Raw genomic sequence first — 6,000 nt, 5'->3', positions numbered from 1 at the left:
AGTAGAGACTTTTGGTTGAACCTTTTAAAAATGTTAATGGTACATGTTTGTAGGACATGTATTTTACAATCATCTTGGGTAGTTGGTACAAGTATGTAATATAGGTTGCTTCTCTTTTTCATTTCCTTCTCTTCTCTGCCCTCTCTCTTCTTCTAGTTCCCTATTTCACATTATATTCTTGTTGATATTATTACTTTTAGTTTACATTTATGGCATGTTATCAGGGATTTGTCCTGAGCCCCAATATTCTAAAATGAGTTACAGTAAAGGCTTAAATAAAAGAGACAAGTGATTTGTTTTGGTGGAATCCAGGAAGGTCAAATTTTCTAGAAGCTTAGACAAGGACTTCTCGTGAAGGCCTGTACTTATTGGGAAGGGGATAGCTGAGGTAAAGGCAAGAAACTGAGCAAAACCTTGGGAATTTTAAATCACAGGCTTTTCCATGCAGCACAATTTGCCAATTAAAAGAACTGTCTTCTCTCTAAGGTTGATGGTTACAGCAGAAGCCAAATGGCGACAACTGTAGTCTTAAGAATTGGCATGATAGCCATGTGTCTACATCAGAGGCTTTATCTTGCCCTCCAAGGTGTCACGGGGTCAAGGACCAATACAGGTTTCTACTGTGACTGATGGCATGGAAAGTTGCACTTACTGCTTGCCAGCCACCACATTTGAGCAATTCATCTAGGTCTGGGACTTCTACATAAGCGAATATAGAAAATCAACTGATTAATTTTACAGCCAGCTCAGGGTCACTTTATAGTGATCTATATCAGCATTTAATGTTCACATTAATTCCCATTTTTAATGGCTTAGGTTTTCAAGAAAAGATTTACGGATATTCAGAAGACGAATAATATATACCCAGGATATAGGTACAAAAGGATTGGAATGATATTGACTGAGCCATGTTTAGAATTTTCACTTCACTCAGAAGAAAGACACACAGCCAAATAAACAGTGGGGAGAGGATGAAGCTTGAGATTGATCACTATGGGAAACAAGCAAGGCCAGCCCCCAAAACATGGAGCATCTGAGGCAAGCCAAGTGAACAAGCTGTTCCAGCTCTGAGAATGTGATATACCTGAGGTAAGCCCAGTAAAAAGTTGTTAAGCAGAGGGGTTTCAACTGACATCAATTATATTATACCTGATGATATAGATAACTCAATTTAAAAATAGCAAGAGGCACAATGGTAACCACTTTTGATCACCTGGTATTCTATTTTTGCATCACCTGCTATGCCCACCTTTCTGTTCTGACTCTGTTTTGCTTAGTCACATTTGTTTTTATTCTCTTCAAAAAAGTAATAAGAACCATGAGAATAATAAAACCCTAAAAGTATAATTGTTACTGTAAAAAAGAGAGGAAAGTAAGGTGGACTAAGGAATATAACTGCAGGTATGTTCGAGTGTGTAGGATGGAAAACCATATAACTGAACTTTTGTTGGATCATTAAATGGAACTGTCTCCAATTTTACTGTATGAATGTTTACTTTATATGCTTTAATTTAGTGATATGGACAGCTATTTCTGGGAAGATATTATGTAACCTATTAACTGGTGATTTCATACTGTATATATATTTTTAGAGATACTGTATTATTTGTACCCTTTTACTGCATTGTTTTTTTATGTCCTTTCTTTTTTCTTCTCTCTTTAAATAAAAAAATAACTCTTTATACCATCACACATAATAAAATCAAACAAAACAGAATAAAACCATTCCAACTCTAATGAATGAAAATATTATAAGGCTTCAAAGCAATGTAATGAGGAATCATAATTACCATAAAATCTATGTACTCTTACCATTTCTTACACTAGGGAGACTATATAGTATTTATAAATGTGAGTTTGCTTTATTTTGCTTATGAGTATGGTCTCAAGTTGTGTCCATTTATTTATAATATCTCAATGTGATCATTTTTATAGCTGAGTAGTACTACACTGTATAAAAACATCACAACTTTTTTTATCCATTTCTCAGTTGATGGACACTTAGGTTGTTTCCACGATATGACTATTACAAATTGTGCTGCTACAATGTAGATGACAAGATTCACTATGATACTCACTCTGATTCAATTATTACCTGCTTTTGAAGTTTTACACTATCGACATGTTTTGTTTTTATTAATATTGTTATGTACTGCTATATTAAATTAAACTATGCCTGATGATATAGACAATTCTATTGAAGATGAGAGACACCACAGTAACCATTGCAGAACACCTTGTACTGTGGTTTTATATGATTTTTCATTTCATGTGTTTATAGGAATATGTTTTGTTTTGTCTTGCTTTGTTTCTCTCTCTAATATAGAAAGTACAGAAATACATGTAGAGACTTATGTATGCATAGAACTTTTAAACAGTTTATGAGAACTGATCTTATAACATATGATGAAATGAACAACTACTTTGAAGAAAAAGAGACACTACAGTACCCAGTGCTAATCCCATAGTGTCATGATGTGGAATCTAGCAATACTATGAATCTTTGTTCAGAGTGATTTTAGCCTGCTTTGGTTTGTTTAATCTTAATATACATGATGATAGGATAACTGCATGTATGTTTAAGTGTATAGGATTGTTAAACATATTACTAAGTTTTTGTTGGATAGTTGGACAGAACTGTTTGCAGTCTTGCTGTTTGGATCTTCACTTTGTATGCTTCAATTTGTTACTTGAAAAACTATTTGTAAGAGGACAATATGAAATTACAAACTAGTGATTTCTTATTTTTATTTTTTCTTTGAAATTAGGTATTATTTCTACCATTTTTCTGTTTATTTTATTTTTTCTTTAAATAAAATTTGGAAAAAGAAAAACACCACAACTTTTTATCCATTCCTCAGTTGATGGACACTTAGGTTGTTTCCAAGATATGACTATTACAAATTGTGTTGCTATAAACAAAGCTGCACATATATCACTATAGTATGATGTTTTCAGTTCTTCTGGGAATATGCCTAGAAGTATAATAGCTGGATCAAATGGGACTTCCAATCCGAGCTTTTTGAGGAATCTCCAGACTGACCTACACAGTGGTTGCACCAGTCTACATTCCCACCAACAGTGCAGCAGAGAGCCTTTTTTTCCACAGCCTCTCCAGCATTTGTTGTTGGTAGTTTTCTTGATCCTGCCCATTCTTTCTGGAGTGAGATGGAATCTCAGTGTTGTTTTAATTTGCACTTCTGTAATGACTAATTATGATGAACATTTTTTCATTTATTTATTTGTCATTTGTATTTCTTCCTCTGAGAACCTTGTATTCATCTCGGATGCCTATTTTTGGATTGGTCTTTGAATCTCAGGGATCTGATATTTTTAATTCTTTATATGTTTTTTTGACAGAAGTCCTTTGTCTGAGGTACACTTCACTAAGATTTTTTTCTTAGTGTGTGGGTCTTCTTTTCACAGTGCTGGACATTTCTTTCAACATGCAGAAACTCTTTAATAAGACATGATTCCCAGTTACTGATTCTGGGAAATATTTCCCATGTGATTTGATTCCTGTTCATTAATTCTCTACCTGCCCATATGTGTTCAATATTTTTGTCTAATTTGTCTTCCAACAGATTTAGTGTTTCTGTTTTAATATTTAGATCCTTGATCCATTTTGATTTTAGTTTAGTACATGGTGATAGGCAAGGGTCTAGTTTTAGTTTTGGGCATATGGAGAGCCTGTTTCCCAAGCACCATTTATTAAAGAGACTGTCATTCTTCCAGTGAACATGTTTGGCCCTTTTATCAAAGATAAGGTGGTTGAGTGTGTTGGTAGTTGTGGTTGTATCTTCTAATCTCTTTCATTGATATTCTGATCTGTTTTTATTCTGGTACCATTTTGATTTTATTACAGTAGCTTTGTAGTATTACTTCAAGTCAGGGATTGTGATGCCTCCTTCCTTGCCTTTGTGGATTAGAATTGCCTTTGCTATTCCAGGTCTCTTCTGGTTCTAGATGAATTTTAGGAGTGATATCTCTAGATCTACAAGGGATGTTCGTGGTATTTTCATATGGATTTCAATGAATATGTATAACAGTTTTGGGAGAAAGGCCATTTTCACAATATTTATTTTTCCTATACAAGAAAAAGGGATGTTTTCCATTTTCTTAGATCCTCTTTGATTTCATTTTGAGGGCAGTATACTTTTCCCTGCACAGATCTTTTACTTCTTCTGTGAGATTAATTCCTAAGTATTTCACTTTTGGATGCTATTGTGAAGAGTGTGGATTCTCTTATTTCTGTCTCAGAGATTTTGTTGTTAGCACATAGTGTATAGGAATGATATTGGTGTTTGAGTATTGACTTTTATGCAGCTGTATTGCTGAATGTATTTCTTATATCTAGAAGTCTTTCAGTGGAGTTTTGGAGTTCTTGTATGTAGAGTATCATGTCTTCTGCAAATAATAATAATTTAACTTCCTGTTTTCCTATCTTCACTCCTTTTATTTCTCTCTTTTGTCTAATTGCTCTGGCTAGTATTTCCAGTACTATTTTGAATAGGAGTAGTAATAAGAGCCATCCTTGTCATGTGCCTGATTTTAAGAAAAGACTTTCAGTTTTTCACTATTTAATATGATGCTGACTGTTGGTTTGTTGTAGATGGCCTGTATCATATTGAGGTAAAGACCATCTATTCCAATTGTCTGTAAGGTTCTTATCATGAATGAATATTGGGCCTCATCAAAAGCTTTTTCTGCATCTATAAAAATGATCAAGTGATTCTTATATTTAGCTCTATTGAGATGGTGGATTACGTTTATTGATTTACATATGTTGAGTCATCCCTGTATACCTGGGGATGCAGGGATGCAGGGTCATGTTGTGTAATCTTCTTGATGATTTGCTGCATCCTATTTGCCAATATTTTATTGAGGATTTTTGCAACTGTGTTCATTAGGGAGATTGGCCTGTTGTTCTCTTTTTTAGTTGGACGTTTCTCGGGTTTTGGTACTAGAGTAATATTTGCTTCCAGAAATAACTTAGGAAGAATTGCTTCCCTTTTGATTTCATTTATGTGTTTGAGAAGTGTCAACATTAAGTTTTCTTTGTATTTCTTGTAGAATTCTGCAGTGAATCCATCTGGGCCTGGGCTCTTCTTTGTAGGCAAGGACTTAATTACATTTTCAATTTCATTAATAGAAATTGAGTCATTCATCAATTTTACAACTTCTTTACCCAGCTTTGGTAGTTCATATGTTTCTAGGAATCTGTCCATTTCTTCTGTGTTATTGAACCTATGAAAGTAGAGGTTTTTGATACAGGTGTTGATGATCTTTTGTATTTCCACAGAGTCTGTAGTGATTTCACCTTTTTCATTCCTTATTGCATGAATTTGAGATTTTTCTTTTCTTTTTAAATAAGTTTGGCTAGGGGCTTATCAATTTTTAATCTTTCTTTTATTTTTCAGACCAGGGGTTGAACTCATGACCATGCGCTTGCAAGGCAGGTGCTTATGCCACTGAGCTAAATACCTGGCCTAATTTTTATTCTTTGAAAGAACCAACTTTTTGATTCATTGATTCTGTGTTTTCTTAGTCTCTATTGCAATAATTTCTGCTCTGATTTTTATAATTTGCTTCCTTCTTTTGACTTTGAACTTGACTTGCTCTTCTTGCCCTAAATGTTAGAGATGTAGTATCAGGTTTTTATTTATATTAGTTCTGTTTTCCTGATCTGGGAACTCAATGCAATAAATTTTCCTTTGAGGACTGCTTTCATTGCATCCCACAGATTCTAGTAAGTCTTATTTGTATTTTTGTTTTCTTATAGGTATTGCTTAATTTATTCTTTAATTTCATCTGTGGCCCACTGATTGCTCAAGTGTATTATTCAATTTCCATGTGTTTGTGGGATTTTTGCACTTTCTTTTATCATGAATTTCTAGTTTCATGGCACTATGATTTGATAACTTGTGTGGGATAAGTTCAATTCTTTTGCATTTACTTAAATATGTTCTGTGGGCTAGTATACATTGTATTTTAGAGAAT

This window comes from Cavia porcellus, unplaced genomic scaffold, assembly GCF_034190915.1.
Source record: "Cavia porcellus strain 051 isolate PalLab524CR breed Dunkin Hartley unplaced genomic scaffold, mCavPor4.1 scaffold_7, whole genome shotgun sequence".
NCBI classification, from domain to species: Eukaryota; Metazoa; Chordata; class Mammalia; order Rodentia; family Caviidae; genus Cavia; species Cavia porcellus.
Note: the sequence above shows the minus strand (reverse complement) of the source record.